We start from the raw sequence: 23,125 nt of genomic DNA, 5'->3' as shown, positions 1-23,125 counted from the left end.
CCCCACAACTAGAGAAAGCCTGTGTGCAGCAACAAAGACCCAATGCAGCCAAAAATAAATAAATTTTTTTTAATTAGCAGCTGGACTGTGAGCAGGGTTTAAGTCCCAACACAGGGTCTGTTCTGCCTCTGCTTCACTCCCTTGGCCTTGCTCTATGTAACTTTCTCTAGAAAGCAGTGGGAGCCATGGCAAGTTCTTGATCAAAGAAGTGCCTAGGAATCACAGCTCACTAATAGTCAAGTACTGGTGGGTACCATGGACCTCATCAAATCTAAGCCCCCTCAATTTGTAGATGAGAAAACTGAGGTCCAGAGAGGGGAAGTAACTTGCCTAGCATTGCACAGCAAGCCAGTAGCAGAGCCAAGACTTGGACCCAGGTCTCCAACCCCTCAGTTTGGGGCTCCTTCCCCTCTGCTGCAATTGGGACAGCATCTTGGGGACTGAGCTGGAGGAGAGCAGCTGGAGGCAGAAGACAACCCGGAGGCTACAGCCCCACCTCCCCACCTAGACCAGAGATCACGAGGCTGGCCAGTCAAAATGTTTATTAAGCACTTCATCCTCTTCCCTATCTTGGGATAATCTGAGGTGTCTGTATTGAGCAGACATGCAGAGGGATAACAAAGAAAAACTGGTGGGCTTCCAGGAGGAGGAGAAATGAGGCAGATCTGGTACTCATGAGAAGGAAGGGACATCGAGAGCAGACTTAGGTGAGGATGTAGAAAGGCCTCCAGGAGAAGGAGTGTCTTGTCACTTGAATTCCCTGTGCCTCTTGACCAAGGCCTCCACCTCCTTCATGAACCGGAGACACAGTTCCTCTTCTCATGGCAAAGCGGTGCACTGCACAGCCGCCGAAAGCCCCACAGATCCTCTCACCACCTGCATAGAGAGAGAGTCTGTGGACTCAGAGCCTGCTTCCTGCTCACAGACCCCTTGTCCAGCCTTCCTCACCACCTTTAGGTGTGCATTAATCCAAATATCTCACCCCAGTCTATATTAAGGTAGAGATGTCCTGGATCTTAGATTTCCAGGCTTCCTCAGCTCTCAGCAAAACCTGGGAAAACAGTTCTGCTTTGGCTACAATTCTCCAGGGTTAAGATATAAAACTTGCTCCCTGTGTAGAGAGCTGACTATAAGGATGAAATATAAAACCGAGTATCCACCCCAGTGTTCTCAGCAAAGGAAAGAAGAATGTGCAAATTCATGACCCAGAGTCTCATTACACTTCTGCAATGAAAGGGGTGCCTTGACCCCAAACACAGGCCCAGGAACATAGGGGCTGAGCCTGAGTCCCTGCCATGAAATCCAAGCATAGTTGTAGGCATTCAAACATGTTTTCATTGCTTTATGATGATATCATATAAGCCCTTATTTGCCTTTGTCTCTGGAGCCAGGTCACATGGCTTCAAGTCCTGGCTCCTTCACTTCAGCTGGGTGTGTGGCTTTGGTCAAGTCCCTTAACTTGTCTGTGCTTCCATTTCCTCATTTGCAAAACCTCACAGGACAGTTATGGGATTTAATGATTTAATATATATACAGCACTTTTAAACAGCTCTTGGAACAGAGTAAGAGCTCAAAACACATTAGATAGTATCATTATTGTTATCTTCTCAGAATTCAGGTCAGCAGTTCCACTGGGTAACTCTAGCACTAAAATCAATTTCCAGAAAAAATAAGTTACTTAATGTCTGACTCAGACACATGCATACTTTTCAGAGCCAGTCTCTCTCTTTCCCTCTCTCTCTTCCTCTCTCTCACCCAAGTCAGGGTTGTTATTTTAGACCATGAATTAAATAGGCCCATGGAAATATTTCCTTTGTGAAGCGCTCTCTGAATTAGTAATAGTAGCGTTTATTGAACACTTCCTACATACAAGGCATTATGTTAATTGCTTCACTCTTTTTCCATTTAAACTTTAGCACAAACCCACAAGGTAGATGTTTTAAATCCCGTTTTCCTGGGGAAGAAACTGAGGCCCAGAGAGGGTCAGTGTCCAGTTCAGTTACAGAGTAAGCTCCTAACCAGGGACCTTCGCCCTGCTCCACCTACCCTGCCTCCGGGATCAACTTTCCCTACAGAAGTGTTAAGGAAACCACTGCTTTTGCAAAGTATTCTCCCCTGACAAGGACAGAGGTTGACTTGGAGGTCAAATAGTGTGTCCTCAGGGATGGGGTGAAACTCCATCTGAAGTCGTAAAGGGTAAACACCAGGAATGAACGGCCCCACCCCAACAGGGAGAGAAGCAGAGAGGGAAACTGACCTGGAAATTTTTGTCGGAACGATCTCTGTAGTAGCTCCTGTAGAAGGCCAGTTCCTCCTCATCCTGTAGCATCACGGTGGTGACGGGCACCACACTGGCAGGGAAATTCAGGATGTTGTACAGGGCCAAGTAGGAAGATCTACCTGTAGGAAGATCCAGGTAAGCCCAGAAAATTATCTGCTCAGAAAAGACTCAGTGGGAAAGAATGTGGGTGAGCACTCCCTCAGGGTCCTTCTTGGAACTGCAGCCCTCTGCTTGTAGTAGCCAGTTCAGTGCAGGGGGTGGGCCTGACCACTGTCTCCTGCTCCCCACAGTGGAGGGAAGGAGAAAATCAGAATCCGCTCTGTACACATGGCCAAAACGCACATGAAAAGATGCCCAACATCACTAATTATTAGAGAAATGTAAATCAAAACTACAATGAGGTATCACCTCACACCAGTCCAAAGGGCCATCATCAAAAAATCTACGAACAATAAATGCTGGAGAGGGTGTGGAGAAAAGAGAACCCTCTTGCACTGTTGGTGGGAATGTAAATTGATGCAGCCACTGTGGAGAACAGTATGGAGGTTCCTTAAAAAACTAAAAATAGAACTACCATATGACCCAGCAATCCCACTACTAGGCATATACCCTGAGAAAACCATAATTCAAAAAGAGACATGTACCAAAATGTTCATTGCAGCTCTATTCACAATAGCCCGGAGCTGGAAACAACCTAAGTGTCCATCATCGGATGAATGGATAAAGAAGATGTGGCACATATATACAATGGAATATTACTCAGCCATAAAAAGAAACGAAACTGAGCTATTTGTAATGAGGTGGATAGACCTAGAGTCTGTCATACAGAGTGAAGTAAGTCAGAAAGAGAAAGACAAATACCGTATGCTAACACACATATACGGAATTTAAAAAAAAAAATGTCATGAAGAACCTAGGGGTAAAACGGGAATAAAGACACAGACCTACTTGAGAATGGACTTGAGGATATGGGGAGGGGGAAGGGTAAGCTGTGACAAAGCGAAAGAGAGGCATGGACATATATACACTACCAAACGTGGGGTAGATAGATGGTGGGAAGTGGCCGCATGGCACAGGGAGATCAGCTCGGTGCTTTGTGACCACCTGGAGGGGTGGGATGGGGAGGGTGGGAGGGAGGGAGATGCATGAGGGAAGGGATGTGGGAACAGATGTATGTGTATGACTGATTCACTTTGTTATAAAGCAGAAACTAATAAAAAAAAAAAGAATCACAATAACAATGTCATAAAATACTTAATTGAATACCCCTGGCCTCAATAACTTTGGTGATAACTGAAATCAGAAAGTTCTTCCTAAAAACTCTAGGAGTTAAAGTCACGTGCATGGGTGTTTGCTGGAGAAGACTTGCAACCTTTCTTGTAAAGTTCTTGATAGCAAGACTTCTTAGTATGAGGTTGAATGATAGTCCTCAGTCAAGTCTAGTAATAATGTATGTTTATTTCTCAGTACTACTAACTCAGTAAAAACTACCATTGGTTATCCATTGAAAAAAAAAAAAACAAAAAAAAAACTAAAAATAGAACTACCATACGACCCAGCAATCCCATTACTGGGCATATACCCTGAGAAAACCATAATTCAAAAAGACACATGCACCCCAATGTTCATTGCAGCACAATTTACAATAGCCAGGACATGGAAGCAACCTAAGTGTCCATCAACAGAGGAATGGATAAAGAAGATGTGGTACATATATACAATGGAATATTACTCAGCTATAAAAAGAATGAAATAATGCCATTTGTAGCAACATAGATGGACCTAGAGACTGTCATACTGAGTGAGGTAAGTCAGATAAAGAAAGACATCATATGATATCATTTATATGTGGAATCTTAAAAAAAAAAGATACAAATGAACTTATCTACAAAACAGGAGTACAGTCACAAATGTAGAAAACAAACTTATGATCACCAGGGGATGGGGGGGCAGGGATAAATTGGGAGATTGGGATTGACATATACACACTACTATATATAAAATAGATAACTAATAAGAACCTGCTGTATAGCACAGAGAACTCTATTCAATACTCTGTAATGGCCTATATGGGAAAAGAATCTAAGAGTGGATATATATATAACTGATTATTATTATATATATATATATAACTGATTCACTTTGCTGTACATCTGAAACTAACACAACATTGAAATCAACTGTACTCCAGTAAAAATTAAAAAAAAAAAAAGAATCCGCTCTGCAAAGCCTTACTCAAGTGCCAGGCACTGTGCTCCCCTCTCTGTGTTGCTGAGTCCTTGACTCTTCTCCACCCCGTGAGATGGGGATTACTATCCCGCATGTACAAATGGGAAACCGAGGTGGCAGACAGGTACATAGGTACACAGCTAGTGGGCGGCAGAGGATTCAGCCATGCCCTCCAGTACATGGGGCTCCAAGAGGGCTGGAGTGCGCAATGCAATCCTGAGTTGAAAAGGCAGCTCCTCCCAGCAGCCACCTGTGTGCAGGGAGTGAGCATCAAAGCAGCAGTGAGGTGGACAGAGGGCACTAGAGCAGAGCCAGGTGTGGGGTGTGCCTTTGGGCAGCCACGTGGGGGAACCCAGAGGAGAGGACTCCAGGCTTGAGGTGGGTTTGCATTCTGCACGGTGTCACCTCTGAGACCTGCACCTGCACTGGGGATGGGTTGCTGCCCTGTGCTGAGGCTTGCATTTGCAGGTGGGCTGGGCTGAGGCCACCTTTGTAAGTGAGGCAGCAGAAAGCATGTTAAGAGTGAATGGGGGGGACTTCCCTGGTGGTCCAGTGGTTAAGACTCTGCGTTTCCACTGCAAGGGGCGCGGGTTCAATCCCTGGTCAGGAAACTAAGATCCCAAATGCCATGGGGCCAAAAAATAAATAAAAATAAAAACGTAACATTTGAGGATTTCCCCGGTGGTCCAGTGGGTGAGACTCTGTGTTCCCAATGCAGGGGGTCCGGGTTTGATCCGTGGTCGGGGAACTAGATCCCACATGCATGCCGCAACTAAGAAGTCTGCATGTTGCAACTAAAAGATCCCGCATGCCGCAACTAAAGATCCCGCATGCCGCAAGGAAGATCCCACCCACATGCTGCAACTAAGACCCAGTGCAGCCTAAATAAATAAATAAATAAAATTTTAAAATGTAATATTTTTTTTAAAAAAAGAGTGAATGGATATGCTAAGAGAAAGAAGTCAGACCCCCAAGCTTCATACCTCATGATTCCATTTATATGAAATCCTAGAAGAGGCAAAACCATAGTGACAGAAGGCAGACCAGTGGTTGCTGGATGTAGGGGTGGGGTGAACTGCAACAGGACATGAGGGAAATTTGGAGGATGATGGAAATAGTCTATATTTTGATTATGGTGGTGGTTATACATGTATATATACATTTGTTAAAATTCATCAAGTTACTCAAAATTGGTGAGTTTTACTGCATGTAAATTATACTCCAATAAAGTTCATTTAAAAAGTGAGTGGAGGGAATTCCCTGGTGGTCCAGTGGTTAGGACTCCACACTTCCACTGCAGAGGCCACGGGTTTGATCCCTGGTCCGGGAACTAAGACCCCACAAGCGCAGGATGCGGCCAAAAGAAAACAGAAAAAAAAAAAGTGAATGGAAACTGGGAGTGAGTGCTAACAGGTACAGGGTTTCTTTTCAGGATGATGAAAATGTTCTGGAACTAGATAGTGGTGGTGGTTGCATGACATTCTGAATATACTAAAAACCACTGAGTTGTACGCTTTAAATGGTGAATTTATGTAACCTGAATTTTTTCTCAACTTAAGAAACATTTTAAAAATAGTGAATAGCATCAGAGGTCAAGGCCACAGAGGCTGTGGCAGGACTCAAAGGTCCTGGACTCCTAGTCTCAACCCCCACCCCCACCCCCACCCCCGCCAAGACTCAGTGCCCTCTCACTTGATGCCATGGCAGGATAGCTGATATAGAAGGCAGGGTCTCCAGAGCTGGTGCCAGCAACATGTCCAGGTCCAGAGACATCCACTTGGCTATGAACTCTTGCTGATATTCCTGCAGGGATAGTGGTGGGCAGGAGGGGTAAGACTGGCAGAGGTCAGTGTTTTCAGGACAAGGTCAGGTGTTGCCAGGCCAAGTTGGAAGAATGCCCAGGCTGTGAGATGCAGACTGAGATGGGGGCAGGATGGGGGGATGTCAGGGTCTTCCCAGGGGCCAAGGCGAAGGGATGGGAAGGGGAATCTGAAGCTACAGTGATTTGGGGACAATGCATCAACCTGGCCCCAGGGAGGCAGACTACATTAACCTCCTAGGTCACCATCCTGGTGCAGCTGGGCATGCCCTGCCGGCCAAGACAGAGATCTACCCCCTGTTGGGCTACTCCTGTCATCACTCAGGTGTCTACTGCCCCTGTTCCAGCAGTCCCTCAAGGTCTCCCCAGGCATACATCGCCTCCACTGCTGTGTGCTGCTCTCACAGTTTCTTGGGTGTCCTTGGGTGTCCTTGGGGAATGGGGAAGACTGAGAAGTCCAAAGGTCAGCACGGGAGGACTCCTTTTCATACAAATGGGGACATGACACCCAGGAGGCAGGGTCTGGCCTCAATGCCGGCTGCATATCAGCTGGCAGCCGATACAGGAAATCACCCTGTATCTTGTCCCCTGGACAAGACACCTTGCCTGTCCAATGTTCCCAAGAGTACACATCCCCTGATCAGAGCCCTACCACCACCACCAGCCAAAGGGACCCACAGTCCCCCTCAAAACCACAGGTCCCCTCCCCTAAACTGCGAGGCCCCAGGTCAGCCTTCAGGCTGCTCCAGCCCCAATTCCAAACAGCACCTCAACTCCAAGCACACCAGGCCAAGCCCAACAGCAAGGCCAAGCCCAAACCAGCCTCCTCTCCCAGCCACATCCCCACCCCAGTTCCAACCTTAACCCCAACCCAAACCCAAACCTAACCTCAACTCAGGCCCAGCCTTTATCCCAGCTTAACCCAATTCTAGCATGCACTCAGAGCTCAACTCCAGTTCTAACCCAGCCCCGGTCCCAGCCACACCCAAAAGTCTAAATCTAACCCCATGTCAGGCATGACTCTAAAACCCTAATTAGATCCCAAAGTCTCAACAGCCCTGTCCCCAGCAGACAAGCCCCCACCAGCCACATGACACTCATCCAATTCCCATGGAAAACCCTTGTGAGCTGGACCTGAGGAGACTCGACTACTCACCCCACTTAACGAATCTCTTCCAAATTCTGGCCAGTCCGGGGCTCCCAGAGGTGGGGAGAGAGGCGGAGACCAACTTTAGAAACCACAGGGCAACACCAGCCTGCCCGGGACGGGGGTCCAGGAAGAGCAACTCTGCTCTGCTTGTCCCTAAGCCCCTAACCACCGCACCAAGCCCTGGGCCCCCTCTAGGCCCCACCTGCTCTAAATCCCCTTCCCTCGCACTGACACTCCCCCTGGCTGAGCCTCTCTGAAGCCCCCTCCCCTCTCTGAGAGCACTCCTCTCTTTTGGCCCCATCCCCCCTCTTTCAGTTCCTCTCCCATTGAGCCCTTCTCTGAACCACCACATTCTCTGGGCCTCCTCTTCCTCTCTGACCCGACCTCACCCCCCTGGGAGCCCCCTCCCCTTTTTGAGCCCCTGTCCTCTCTGGGCCCCTGAGTCCCTCCCGCTCTGGGCCCACACTCACCATGTACTTCAGGATCCACGCCAAGAAACACTTGAGTGGGTCTGGCAGGCGGAGCTGGCTGACCGTGTCCTTCATGTTGGGGTCCACAATGTCCCCCTTACTGAGGAACCACAGACACAGAGCTGGTCAGTTACAGCCTTCAGCCACCAGCTGGCTCCCACCGCCCAGCTTCCCCTCGGTAGATAAGCCACAGAGGGAGGTCAGACCCAAAGAAACACTCTGTTCCCACCAGCACCACCCCTGGAATGTGTGCGTCCTGAAGACGGGGCCTGAGTGGGTGACTTGCTGCATAAGGTCACACAATTAGCCAGAGGCATCCCACCAGCCCAGGCCCACAGCTCCCCTCCTAGGGCTCAGGTTGCCACCAGCCCCCTCCCCATTTCCACCATGCGCCATATCTGAGTCCCAGCAGACGTACAGCTTCTCCAGAAGACTGGCCCCTCCCTCAGCAAACAGACCCCCGCCGTACAGGTGTAAGAAGGCATACACAGCACGGGGGATAGTGAAGGGGATGACCTGGGGAGACAGAGGCCGAGTCAGGGCCTGGAGCTCCTCCTGCTCTGCCCTGTGTTCTCTCTGCATCCCTCAGGATTTAGAGAGAGGGTACCACCTCACCCCTCACCTCCATCCGCCTCAGCCCCGCAGCGGGGCATGAGAAGCCTCGTGCCATGCCCACTCCCTCAGCCCACACAGAGATGAGACAGAATTCGAGCTGCCTATTTAGCTGTGACGCAGCCCCTTGCCAAGTGCTTTACTGTGAGCTCACTTAACCTGCACAGCCACCCGGTGTGGTAGAAACCTGAGGCTCAGGGGGGTGAAGAGACTGGCTGGGCAATTCTCAAAGGGAAGGCAGGGCCGCAGGGGCGTGGGAGGTGGGGGAGGGGGGATTTCGAGGACAGAGCGCTCCTTACAGCCATTTGATGGAGGCAACAGAAACCCCGGCTATGGGAATCATAGGTGTGAGCCCCAGAGTCCCCACCACTGAAGGGGGATGCCTTCCTCACAGGGTGGGGCCCACCCTGCTCCCACCTCCACCCCATCAGTCTTCTGGTCCAACCTCTTCATTGTACCAGTGTGGAGACTGAGGCCTAGAGAAGCGACGTGACTTGCCCAGGGTTACCCAGAGGCCTAAAGGCCCAGCTTCACTCGATACCAGCCTCTAAACCACACTTGCTGAGTACGCTGTCTGTGTGTGTTGGGTATATGATGCTGGAGTCCCTCCCTCTCTGGGGGTAATATCTTCTACGGCTCAGGGCAACAGAGAAGCCAAAGCAGTGGGCATCCAGCTGGCTGACTGAGCATGTGGGCTTCCTGCTCACTGCACCCTGGGCTGAGAAAGGAGGGCTTCACAGGGGATGGTCAGACAGCAGACCTGCCAATGAGGAATGAGGGGCGGGGGGGAGGGAGCCCCCCAGGTCTGCCCTCCACCTGGCTCACCTCCTCCCTGAAGGGCAGGGGGGCATGGTGGGGTGCAGCGGGTGAACGTCTTCAATCAGCAGCACTCGCAGGCACAGCACCAGGCTCTTCACGTCCCAGGCCATGGGGCCAGCCGCTGTGGTCACTGCACAGAGGGGGCAGAGGGAGGCAGATACACCACATCCTTTCTGCTCTGGGGACCCCAACTGCCTAGCCTCGGAGGGTGGGACCCAGGCTGTGATCAAAGCAAAAGGAAGAGGTCCTGGGGCCAAGCTGGGTCAGGGGTTGAGGACGGGTGGAGTCGGCAGACTGGCTAAAGCGACTCTAGTGCCTGAAAGGAGACCCTCATCTGGGGCAGAACATCAAGAGACCGCTAGGAGACGTTAAAGCTAAAGAACAGGAAGCTCCTCTCAGTGGGGCAAGGGTCACTGGACTAGGGAGCCACGCAGAACCTTCTCCCAGATTCCTTGATCACCAGTGGGGCCAGTCTGTCTGAGATACAGGACAAGTGAAAAGTCCTTGGAGAAAGGCAGGCAGGTTTGTCTTTGAATGGATGTGGCCAGAGGCAGACAAGACCTCACCTGATTTCCTGCCCTTGACAGCAGAGGCAACTCCGGAGTAGCTGCAAAACCCCGCCCACCCAGAGCCCAGCTCAGCACCTGAAGGGAAAGACTTGGGTGCCAAAGAGGCTTGAGCACCCAACCAGTGCACTCCCCTGGGACCCAGCACACAAGAATGGGAGCTATTTCAAACCCTCCCATGACTTTCTACTGCCCACAGCATAAATCTGAGCTCTTTGACTGCCCTTCAAGGCTCTAAAATATCAACTCCTTCCAGAACTTCCCCTTTCCACACACCCATATTGCTCCAGGCAAAATAGGCTGCTTACAGAATTACAGCCTTCTAGATGTCACTCCAGCTCTGCATGTCCATCCTTCAAAACCAAGCTCAAGGGACTTCCCTTGTGGCTCAGTGGTTAAGACTCTGCCTGCCAATGCAGGGGACACGGGTTCAATCCCTGGTCCAGGAGGATCCCATGAGCTGCGGAGCAACTAAGCCCATGCGCCACAGCTGCTGAGCCTGTGCTCTGGAGTCCATGAGCCACAGCTACTGAGCCCATGTGCCACAACTGCTGAAGCCCTTGCACCACAACTACTGAAGCCCATGCACCTAGGGCCTGTGCTCTGCAACGGGAGAGGCCACTGCAGTGTGGAGCCTGCGCCCAGCAACAAAGAATGGCCCGCGCTCGCCGCAGCTGGGGAAAGCCCGCGTGCAGCAACGAAGATCCAACGCAGCCAAAAATAAATAAATAAATTAATAAATTAATTTTAAAAATCCAGGCTCAAATGCTGCCTCCTCCAGGAAGCCTTCCCTGCCTTTGACCTGCCTCTGAAAATTTAAAATCTAAGCTTTTAATAAATCTCTATTGTAGAAAACGTCAGCTTCATCCTGTAAGTTCCCACAAGATTTGACCCTCTCTTAGAGCCTCGATCACTTGCTGACTAAGCCATTCAGATGTCTAAGAGCACAATAGGGCCAGGGGCTAGGTCTGAGAGTGTTCTGTGTCCCCATTACAGGGCCCACAAAATGTAGGTACTCAGAGTGGGGTTGAAAGATAGGTGGAGGGGTGGATAGATGTACGGATGAATGCAAGATAGATGGAAAGATTAATGGAAATACGTATGGAGAGGTGGGTGGATGGATGAATGGAGGCAAATATGGATTGACTGATGGCCAGTTGAGTGGATGGATGGAGAGATAAATGGATGAATGGATGAATGAATGAACGAATGGAAGGAAGGATGTGTGTAAGTTCTTCAAGGGCTGGGATATTTGTCCATTTTGTTCACTGATGCATCCCAAGTACCTAGTACAGTGTCTGCCTTTGTCCAATAAATTAAATGGCAGATGAATGGTGAAATTGCTTGATAGATAGAGACTGGGATGATGACTGCATGGGTGGATGAATGGATGAGAAATTGTTATAGATGGATAAATGGATGGGTTGATGTATGAGTAAGGGGAAGGGTAGGTAGATGGATGCATATACAGACAAATGAATTAATGAAGTAATGAATGAGTGGACAGTCTATTCCACTGCCACCCATACCAAACATGGTGTGTTTAGCTGTGACTGAGGCAGGAGTTATTTGAACCCCTCCTACCTTCACCCACTTCCCCTAGTACTGAGCTAATGAGAGTTGATGTGCGGACCAGACCCTTAGTTCCTCCAGGCTGGGCTGGAGGAACCCACCACCGAGTACCTGAGGCAGTATCCTGTGGTCCGAAGGCCACAGACACCACAAAAGCTGGCTGGAATGCAGACACTGCCACCAGTGTTGGTACCCATGCCCAGATGGAATTCCCTCCTGCCAGGAGAGCTCCCTCACCCCCTGAGGAGCCCCCATGTGTCTTCTTTAAGTTCAAAGGGTTGAATCTGTGCATGGATGGGGTTGCTGCAATCAAAGCTGAAGGAAGCAGAAGAAAAGGGGCTGGGAGGGGAAGGTTTAACTGGAGAAGTCTGGCCCGCCCACAGAGAGGCCGACCTCCCACAGAGTCACCCCCAGGGCTGGTGAGCTCCACCCCGGGGACTGGAAACCTCCTGGTGTCCCTTCAGCTGAGGTGAGGGGCTGCTGCAGCAAGAGACCAACCACAACTCCTCAAATAAGGATCAAGGAGCCCACAGCTCTGCTATCAGAACTGGGAACAGGTTCCAAAAACAGATAGAAATAGATACACCAACAGCTGAGTGGGGTGCAGGGGAGGGGAGGAGAATAGAGAATAAGAACAATTAGAGAGAAGCTGGAATAGAAACAGAGATGTAACTTTTCAGAACCTTGGGACCTGAGGGCCCTTAGGGAGCATGGAGTCCACCCACACGTTGTCAGATGAGGAAGTTGAGGCTCAGAGGGCAGAGAAGACTTGCCCAAGAACCTCGGTGCCAAAGTCTGCGTGACCGGCCCTCACCTCACCCTCAGCCCTGAGTCTGGACTCTCACCTGCTTCTTTGTCCTGGGCCCAGCCCCGGCCCCGGCCTGCCTGTTGCAAAGAACTGAACAGTGTCTGGGGGAAGTTGGTCTTAACGAAGGGAATGGCTACCCGGGCCTTGAGCCCTTTCACAATGATCCCATCCTTGGCCACGGGCTTCTCCAGGAACTGGGCCAGGCCACATGTCGAGTCATGGCCCTGCAGAGAAGTGACATGAGCTCCAGCCCCTGGGGGCCAGGGTGGAATCAGCCAGCGGACAGACTCTCATCCCCACTCCGCTCGCACTCACACACATTCTCTTGCCCTCTGAGACACAGGTGCTGCACCCTTAGAAGGATTCACAGATGGCAGAAGAGCACGGTGGTTAAGAGATGGCGTTTGGGAGCCTGACCGCTAGTTCGGTTTCCCAGTTGGCCACGTTCTAACTGTACAGCCTCGATTAAGTAACTTGCCCAATGTCACACACTCAGATGCTCATGTGTATACATGCACGTGTACCCCCAGGGCTCACCACGCAGTCATAGGTAGCCTTGAGGCTGATGGGGACCCCGCAGAGAAGGCCTCGCTCCCTCTTCTTCATCTTCTTCAATGCCTGCAGTTGTTCCTCCATTCCCCCAGGACCTCTGTCAGGCAGTTCACCTCCTGGTTCACTTTCAGTGCCTGAGCAGCACTGAGGGAGACCAGAGGTGGGCTCAGGGGGTGGCCAGGCACAGGGCACTGAATCACCCCATCCCCTCTGCCCACCCTGACTCAGAGCAGAAGTGACAGATGACTGTGGCACGAGTCACCTCCCAAGCTGGCTGCAGCGCCACAGGGTCACACCTGTCCCCCAACTCCTCTAAGCAGAACAACGACGGGTGACATCCCCCACTCCACCCAGAGCCCCAGGGTTGGGCCCTGACCCCAACCTCCCCCCCGGCCCAGGTAGCTGCAGAGGACGCTCTCCAGACTCAGCTTGTCAGCCCGCAGCTTCTGGGCCAGCTTCTTCTGGGGCAGCTCCAAGAATGGGCTTGGGGTCCAGCTCTGGCTCCTGTGGAGTTGGGGGGCGGGCAGATGTCATACTGCTCCACTCAGGGCCCCCCACACATTCAACATCATGCCCACATATCCCAGTGGACACGGTGTGCTCATCACATGTTCCTGTGCTCATCCTTAGCATAAAAGACATCTCCTGGTCTGTCTCCCAGTTGGCATGAAAGCCCTACAGGGACACAGGTGTCCTCTTCTGTGTCTGCCTCCCCAGAGTCCAGCCCAGGGCCTGGCACAGAGAAGGCCTGCCCCCTTCCTCATACTGCTATCCAGCAGGGACACCAGTGGAGTGGGAGTGACTCTACAGGCACATCTTGGGACACAGGGGTTACAGAAAGTGAGGCTCAGTTCTGTGAGGTTTGCCTTCAGGGCTCAGCCCAGCATCCCACCTTTCCTTCTTCTCCAGTCCTCCCACTCCTGCTGGTCTGACCTTGGGGAAGGGCAAGATCCAGCGTGGGTGGCAGGAGAGCTAGGAGCCAGCCTTGACCACAGCACTGGTCAGCTCCCCTCCCATGGCCTAGGTCTCCTCAGAGAGGAAAGGACCGGAAGTCAATCAGGAGTCAGCCATGCAGGTGAGCACAGACAAGCCCCCCAGCTGCTCTAAGCTCAGCCCTTCAGGGTGTGAGGGAGGGCCTGAATCAGCCCTCAGGACTCCAGTCAGGAGCAAGGGTGATGTGACAAGGACCTAGCACACAGTGGGCCCTCAAGAAGGCGAAGCTGTCTCCCTCTGCCCTCCACGGTCCCAGCTGAGACCCTGCCGCTGGCAAGCTGGAGTGTGGGTTGGGTGGAGCTTTCTTGGTCCTGGAGGGGAGCAGGGGGAGACAAAGGGGTTTTCTTGGGAGGTTGGGGGCTCCAAGGCTTCTTGGATTCTTCCTAGTCCTCATCTTATTCTCCTCTGCAGCATCTGACTCTGAGACACCTTCCTTTTGGAAACTCTCCCTGCCCTCAACTCCCCTGACTTTCCCCTGTTCTCCAGCAATTCCTGCTCAGTCTCCTCTGGCCCTCCTCTCTCCTTACCTGTCCACCTTCCCTGGGCAACCTCAGCGGCCACATGGGCCCCACAGTGCCCAGATCTCCCCATTTCTCCAGTCCAGGCCCACCTCCCACCAGGCCTCAAACCCATTTACCCACCCACGGACCCACAGTCATCCAGGACTCATCATTTTTCTGTCAAACCTGTTCTTCTTCATGAGATTCCCAACTGATGATACTTGTGTCACCCATGCAGTGAACCTCAAGATCACCCTGGATCCTCAGACCCAAGTTTTGTTTTTTTTTTCTTTTCACACACACACACTCTATTTTATTTGTATAAAACACCAAGCATTGTAAATGGATGACCACAAGAAAAGCAACAATCATTGCAATTACCAAACACGAAACACACTCATCCTACGTTATAATATTGACAGACCCAAGTTCTGACCATGGATTGATAAATGCTAACACAATCACATGTAAGATAGATGTGTTACAACACTTCATACGTGCCAGGCCCCATTCCAAGCATTTTACATATAATAGTTCATATTACTCCTCACAACAACCCTAGGAAGTAGGTCATGTTATTTCCTCATTTTACAGAAGACACTGAAGCACAGAGAGCAGTTTATCCAAGGACCTGGATTCACACCGGCCTGTGCAGCCCCAGTGACCATTCTGTTATCCACACACAATGCCAATAGGTGGTCCTGCCTCCTTCAAATCTCCCACCTCGGACTCCTTCTTGCCTAGAACCTTCTCTGTCTCTCAGTTTTCTTACAGCCTCCTCACTGGCCTCCCTGCCTCTAGACTCTACCCCTCCAGCTCAGCCTCTTCACTACAGCCTGGGTGATCCTTTCCAGAACTTATAAAACCCAAATCTGACGACAGGTCCCAGTTGCCCTCAGAATAAAGTTGCAACACCATTCTCTTCAGGATGGTTTAAAGGCTTTCACCATAAACATATAACGTGTTCACACATAGATACACCAATATTCGCAGTTACCCAGTACTTACAACACTAGGAACACGTCAAGCACTCTGCCTGTCCCATTTCATTAAATCTTCACCAAAACCCTTAAATGGGTGCTTTGTGTTTTTTTTTTTTTTTTGCGGTACGCGGGCCTCTCACTGCTGTGGCCTCTCCCGTTGCGGAGCACGGGCTCCGGACGCGCAGGCTCAGCGGCCATGGCTCACGGGCCCAGCTGCTCCACGGCATGTGGAATCTTCCCAGACCGGGCCACGAACCCGTGTCCCCTGCATCGGCAGGCGGACTCTCAACCACTGCGCCACCAGGGAAGCCCTAAATGGGTGCTTTTATTATCATTTCCATTTCACCAATGAAGGCAACTGGGACACAGAGGTTAACTTTCTTGCCCCAGGTCATAAAGGTGGGGACACTTAAGCCCAAGTCATCTGTAGCTTCACCGTTACCCTCTAATGGTTCTTGGGAGGGGAGCTTTTCTGATGAAGTACTTCCTGGGTGCCAGGCACTGCACTAGGCCTTTTCTCTGCCTGGGTCCCGGTGAGCCCATCTCACCAGCCTCTTCTTGCCTATTCCCCTCCCGTATACTGCTGCCCAATCCTTCTATTCACTGTGCCATTTTGCCATCTCCGTGCCTCAGCTCAGAGCTCCCCAGCCTGTTTGCCACAAGTGAGACAGGCTGGGACCTGGGACCCTTTGCTGGGACCTGGGCCCCTTTGCTGCTGTGCTGCAGAGCTTGCACCTGGACACACCTCTCCTCCAGCAACAAAATACAAAGAAACTGTATGGGACTAAAAATGACTGCATACATGCACGGTTGGGGCAAATTCTGGACCCAAAAGTTACAAAGAGACCAAAAACCCAACTGCCACTTTTGAAGAAGCTGGAGCAAAAACAGGGTGTCGGGAGCAAAAGCAGGGTACTGCGCATGCCCCCTGCACACAACACCACCTAAAGGGTGGGCAAAACACCTAAGCCACCCCTCTGGCCTGATCCCTGGACACACCCCTACCCTCACCCCACATATGAAACAAGCTTGCCCCCCTTCGGGGAGCGAGCAAGCAAGGGAACATGTTGTTTGTTCTTGCTCCCCCCACTACAGAAGGGGCCCCAATAAAGCCTTGCCTGCATTTCTTGTCTGGCCTCTAGTCAATTTCTATTGATTGGGGAAGGCCAAGAACCCTAGTCAGTAACACAAGGACTTTCAGGAGGGCCCGGATATGCATCACCCTGGACAGGGCGAGCATTTGGCTAGAATGCACCTCAACAGCTGCACCCTCCGTGCCTAAAAAATATTGAAATCCTTCTGAGTCACTTAGCAAAGAGCCACTGCCCTGAGCACTGCACCACCCCAGCTGCCCTAGCCCCTCCCCTGGGATTGCATCCTCTCTTCACAGCCCAGCAAGTAAAGGGCTCCTCTAGGCACAGCCTCTGACTCCCTCAGGGGCCACGGAGGGCCAGCCTGTGCTCATCCCTTGCCTTTCCCTCCCCAGTCCTGAGGAGCCCCACGAGCCCCATCAGGGACCACCCAGCACTCGCCGGTCCATGGACACCCCATCAAGACTGAACGCCAACCCCGATTCCCACATAGCTACCTGGAGAGGTGGCACCCCTGGTGGCACCCTGAGGGCAAGTGCCCGGTGTCCATCTGGACCCCTGAGGCTAGCGTTCCCCTGCAGTTGTCCTTGCGTGGCCACTGGTGAAAATGGCAGCCTCTCGGGAAGCTGGGGAGAGGTGGGGAGAGCAGGCCAGGAGACAAAAATGGAGGCCCTGCAGGCCTCTGCTGGGACTGCTCCTCTGCCAGTGCTGGGGTGGGGGTCTTTCAAGGGCCTGAGGAAACTTTTCACCAACCCTGATGAACGGAACAAATCTATTAGAATAAATTCACCGAAACTCACTAAAAGCCCACTCAGCAAGGACATTAGTTTTATTGCTAAAATGAGAACTATCACTTAGATAGTGTTTGCTGTATAACCACTGTAAACATTTATTAACTTACTTGTGTACTATAATTATAATCATCACCCCATTGTAGAGAGGAGGAGGTTAAGGCACAGAGAAATTATTTTAAATGTAAGCATCAGAGTCAGGATTCGAACACAGGCAGCCCAGCACTCTCTTAACTACCACACTCTTAACCACCATGTTACACAGGTTCTCCCAAGTCCTGTGAGATCAGGTTCGATGTAATTTATATGACATTCTAATAACAGCTTTATGGCTTAGTTGACAACAGAGATGCTTGAATATATAAAATCTCGGAGGGCATTAGAAGACCTAGGAGTTGCGAGTGTCACTGCTACTGTTTCAGCAGAAGCTGAGCTAGACTCAGCCCAAGAATGGATGCATTGGTGTTGAGAGAAAGTCTCTACTTAATGAGACTGCAAGTCACCTAATGACTCAGTTTATTGAGAGAGCTTTGAAAGATAGGGACATCTTCAAAAGATGACAACCACATCAGACAATCCCCACAAATTTTCTAAAAATCAACAAATTATTTGGAAATTATTAGAATAATCTGATGAAAGAATTGAGCCTCAACTTCTATTGCTTTTAAGCCATTTTAGTATATACTGGGTGGGCCAAAATGTCGTTCATTTTTTTCCATAAGATGGCTCTAGTAGCACTTAGTTGTCTTTAACTTCATTTGAAACAATTTTGTTAGATTGTATGTGACAGCTGTCATATCACCCTGCATTTAAAAAAAGACTTACCAAAATTGGTGAATTTTTGTGTAGCCTTTTTTTTTTTTTTTTTTTTTTTTTGCGGTACGCGGGCCTCTCACCGCCGTGGCCTCTCCCGTTGCGGAGCACAGGCTCCGGACGTGCAGGCTCAGCAGCCATGGCTCACGGGCCCAGCCGCTCCGCAGCATGTGGGATCTTCCCAGACCGGGGCACGAACCCGCGTCCCCTGCATCGGCAGGTGGACTCTCAACCACTGCGCCACCAGGGAAGCCCTGTGTAGCCATTTTAATATTGAAGACAGAAGAAAAAAAGCAACATTTTCGGCAATATTATGTTTTATTTCAAGAAAGGTAAAAATGCAACTGAAACACACAAAAAGATTTGTGCAGTGTATGGAGAAGGTGCTGTGACTGATCGAATGTGTCAAAAGTGGTTTGCGAAGTCTAGTACTGGAGATTCCTCGCTGGACGATGCTCCATAGTCGGGTAGACCAGTTGAAGTTGATAGTGATCAAATCAAAACAATAATTGAGAACAATCAACGTTATACCACGTGAGAGATAGCTGACATAACCAAAATATCCAAATCAAGCGTTGAAAGTCATTTGCACCAGCTTGGTTATGTTCATTGCTTTGATGTTTGGGTTGACATAAGTTAAGCGAAAAAACCTTTCTTGACCATATTTCCGCATGCAAGTCTCTACTGAAACGTCATAAAAATGTTCCGTTTTTAAAACGAATTGTGACGGGCAATGAAAAGTGTATACTGTACAATAATGTGGAACAGAAGAGATCATGGGGCAAGCAAAATGAACCATCAACAACCACACCAAAGGCCAGTCTTCAACCAAAGAGGTGATGTTGTGTATATGGTGGGATTGGAAGGGTGTCCTCTATTGTGAGCTCCTTCCGGAAAGCCAAATGATTCATTCCAACAAGTACTGCTCCCAATTAGACCAACTGAAAGTGGCACTCGACGAAAAGCATCCAGAATTAGTCAACAGAAAACGCATAATCTTCCAACAGGATAATGCAAGACCACGTGTTTCTTTTTTTTAAAAATACATTTATTATTTAATTTATTTATTTTTGGCTGCGTTGGGTCTTTGCTGATGTGTGCAGACTTTCTCTAGTTGTGGTGAGTGGGGGCTCCTCTTCGTTGTGGTGCACGGGCTTCTCACTGCGGTGGCTTCTCTTGCTGCGGAGCACGGGCTCTAGGCACGTGGACTTCAGGAGTTGTGGCACGCAGGCTCAGTAGTTGTGGCGCTTGGGCTTAGTTGCTCCGCGGCAATGTGGGATCTTCCCAGACCAGGGCTCGAACCCGTGTCCCCTGCATTGGCCAGCGGATTCTTAACCACTGTGCCACCAGGGAAGCCCAAGACTGCATGTTTCTTTGATGACCAGGCAAAAACTGTTACAGCTTGGCTGGGAAGTTCTGATTCATCTGCCATAGTCACCAGACATTGCACCTTCGGATTTCCATTTATTTTGGTCTTCACAAAATTCTCTTAGTGAAAAAAATTTCAATTCCCTGGAAAACTGTAAAAGGCACCTGGAACAGTTCTTTGCTCAAAAAGATAAAAAGTTTTGGGAAGATGGAATTATGAAGTTGCCTGAAAAATGGCAGAAGGTAGTGGAACAAAAGGGTGAATACGTCGTTCAATAAAGTTCCTGGTGAAAATGAAAAATATGGCTTTTATTTTTACTTAAAAAACTGAAGGCACTTTTTGGCCCACCCTGTAGTGTAGAAGAGATCACCCCGTCCTGCCGAGCCCCACAGGTCCAGGGACGTCGGGCCTTCTCCACGCTCAGCTGGTCCTGCCTCCACGTGTGGTTTGAAAATCAAAGAAAATATATTTTGAAGTTTTTAGTAGATTGATTTATTATTCATATTTCCAAAGTGGTTGTTAAATATGTTTAATGTCATAAAACCCCTCAACCCTCGGGGTGGCCACTTTCCACCTGAGGTGACCAGAGCCTCCTAGGCAGCAGCCTTCAGCCAGTGGACCCTACAAATATTATTTTCTAAGTATTCTATAGAAACATTGCCTTATCTCAGGCTTTTCTCTCTCTGGTACTGCTTTTCCTGTTCCTTCCTCCTTTTGGAAAACTCCTACACATCCTGCAAGGCTTAGTTCCAACACCACCTCTCTGTGAAGCCTTCCCCACCAGCCCTCTCCAGACAGAAGAGATCACCCCTCCTGCTGAGCCCCACACCTCCCTGGGCGTCTGGCCTTCTCCACCCTCAGCTGAGCTGCCTCCCCTCGTGGTCTGCACAGCTCTGTTTCCATCATACCCCACCCAGACCGGGAGCCTCTTTAAGGCAAGCCTGGGTCAGATGTCAGATTCATCTGTATAATGAATCTGTCCCCAGGGTCCAGCAGAGGCAAGACCCAGGGGAAATCCTTTGTGAAATATTCCTAAATGGAAATGAATTGGATTTGTTTGAATCCTGTGAGGGTTTGACCTGTGTTTCAACCTCCCACCTGCCTGGGTCAGAAAGCTGGTCATCTGAGGCCTTGAGGGTAACCCTGGCAGAGGAGTGACCTGATTGGGAAGGTGCCCAGGACAGACATGTGTAGCTATGTTGGGAAGAGAATAAGGTGCTGAGAGCCAAGAGGCCTTGAGGGAAGGCTGGAGACACCGTGGATAACCTCACCCCAAACACTTTACACTCCTCCAACCAATCAGACAAGCCCCTCCAGGTACCCAGCCAATAACTACCTATCCCAGACACCCACACTTACACCAACCAGATGCCCAGACTCAGACTTCCTCACACATCAGACACACGACACCATGTGTACACACTCAGCCAAACATGCAGACCCAAGCCAGCCGTACATACCTAGATGAATACATGCCAATCAGTAACACGTACACACCCAGCCAGGCACATACACCAAGGCTCGTAACCAAACCCAAGCAGCGTACAGCCAGACACACACCCATCCAGCACACAATAAAACGCCAGCAGGAGGCACACACAAGCAGACCCTGGTGTTTGCAGTAAAGGAACCTAAACTCACCACTGCACACAGATGCGGCCTCCCCACGCACACAGGAATCTTCTCCATCACACGGGTTCGCCGCAGCAACCCCATTAGCCCAGATTTCCTCCTCATCATCCAGGGAGGGGCAGCTGCTCTCTGGGGGCAGATTGATTTATCCAACTAATTAGCCCCAATTAATATTAATACACATTCTCAGGAACTGCAGCAGCTCGGGCAGAGAAGCTGCCTGGGCCATCAATCACCGTCTGGGGGACAGCAGAGGACACTCAGGAACTCCAGAGCACGGGGACAGCACCTCAGGCACTACCCCAACCCCCGCTCCCCGGGCTCCCAGAGGGAGTCTGTCACTATCACCCAAGACATCACCAGCCCACCCCTCCTGGGGCAGTTGGGGAGCCCAAGGCCCAGAAAGGGACTGTCACATCCTGCAGGCCACACGGCAAACTGCAGGCATGGTGCAGAGTTGTCTCTATGCCTCTCCTTCCCCAGCTCCCTCTGCCACTCTGGGAAGGCTTTGCTGACTTACCCGCAGCTAAACCGCCTCACTGCGAGGCCCAGCCCAGGCACAGTGACTTGCCTCAGTGCCTTGCACTAACCCCAGCCAAGCTGTTCAAGCCCCCTTTTAAGAAACATAGCTTCCTGGGAGGACCCCATCTCCAGTGACCCCATGTGCTTTGCGCCTGTCATGTGCTCAGCAAACATTTGCAGAGCCCCGTGCTGGCGGGGGTGGGGGGGGCAGTGAGAGGCAGAATGTGTAGACCAGGGTCCTGTCCCAGTGGGGTCTGGGGGTGCTCAGGGGCTGAAAGGGCCCTGGCCTCCTACCTCCAATCACCTCCATAAGTTTATTTTATTTCAACAAATAGCCCAGGTAAACACCCACAATGCTGCTGAGCCCTGTGCTGGGCACTGGGAGAAAAAGAAAATACACCGCCCCCGACCTCAAGGGGCTCAAAGGACACAGATGGAGGAGGAACTGACAGGGACACAAGGAGCCAGGGTGGGGAGCTGAGGCGGGGGCTGCTCCCTGTCTTCTGAAGGAGATGGGGCAACGGTAGGGGCCCTGTCCTGAGGTGGGACCCACCACTGGGACTGAGGGCTGGGGGCCTCAGGGGTCAATGTCTGCTCACCTGCTGCCGGGGACATTGTGCCAGGACTGCCATCTGCTGCAGCGCCCCCTCTCCGCGCTTCTGCGCCCTGGGATCTTGCTCAGGGCTGGAGCCTGATGCACCACCAGCGAGTAAGACAGCCAAGCCGCCACAGGCGTCGTGCGGATGCACCATCTGCTTCCTCAAAAGCACTGCCTTCTTATTTGTCAGCTACACAGCCAGAGCACACTCCCACGCCTGTTCTCCAAAGGGGCAGGAGCCACAGTCCCAGGTGTTGACAGAACCCAACCTCCTCCCAGCCAGTTCTTACTGCCATCTGGACTTATCCTCTATCTGAACAAAGTCCCCTGTTCCTCAGGCCGTGCAGAAGAAGGGGCTTTGGCAGAAACTAGCCTGAAGAGGAGCCCAAGACTGCAGGTGGGCAGGTGACCAGGCTCTGATCGCACCTCCTTCACGTCCTCCTCCCCCATCCCACCCATCAGACACCCCACCAGCACCCTAATCTGACCCGCACAAGTTCTGGATGGGGTTGCCTGTGGCTTGAAGGATAATCGCCAATGCCCTTAACATGGCTCATAGGTCACAGGGAGAAGGACTGAACAGCCCACGGCCGCCCAGAGTTAGCAGCTCACTCTGCGGGTGTCTGGGGCTCAGGCAGAGAAAAAAGGAAGGGACACCGGGGGTGGGGAGCAGGCAGAGCTCAGAAGGCATCCGTCCCAGGGGACATGATGTAAGGACGTGAGGACTGAGGCAGGCAGGCATAGCACTCACCCCTGCCCCCACCAGCCCAGCTAGACTTTCATTCCTGATTCCCAAAGCAAGGCCACACTGCTGCCCCTGGCATTCCAGCCTCCCCAGTCTACTGGTTGTCCCTTCCAGACTCATGTCCTGTTTCCTCATTGGACTAGGAGCTCCCTACCAGCAGGGAGAGCGTGCAGAGAAGGAATCTGTGGGGTGGGGGTGGGGTGAGGGGAT

The 23,125-nt window shown here is 51.0% G+C and overlaps 1 pseudogene across 1 annotated transcript; it reads right to left on the bottom strand.

Moving 5' to 3' along the window:
• Positions 1 to 747: 747 nt before the first annotated feature.
• Positions 748 to 22,620, bottom strand: LOC309799124 (fatty-acid amide hydrolase 1-like; annotated as a pseudogene). The gene is made up of 13 exons: positions 22,597 to 22,620; positions 22,172 to 22,360; positions 13,268 to 13,382; positions 12,864 to 13,012; positions 12,333 to 12,550; positions 11,630 to 11,833; positions 9,947 to 9,987; positions 9,387 to 9,510; positions 8,368 to 8,465; positions 7,950 to 8,049; positions 6,203 to 6,313; positions 2,258 to 2,400; positions 748 to 876 (listed from the first exon to the last, which is right to left on the bottom strand). The product of its transcript is annotated as a fatty-acid amide hydrolase 1-like (transcript).
• Positions 22,621 to 23,125: the final 505 nt, after the last annotated feature.

The sequence above is a fragment of the Mesoplodon mirus genome, assembly GCF_964341445.2.
Source record: "Mesoplodon mirus genome assembly, chromosome: 3".
NCBI classification, from domain to species: domain Eukaryota; kingdom Metazoa; phylum Chordata; class Mammalia; order Artiodactyla; family Ziphiidae; genus Mesoplodon; species Mesoplodon mirus.
This window is presented reverse-complemented; position numbering and strand designations above follow the sequence as displayed.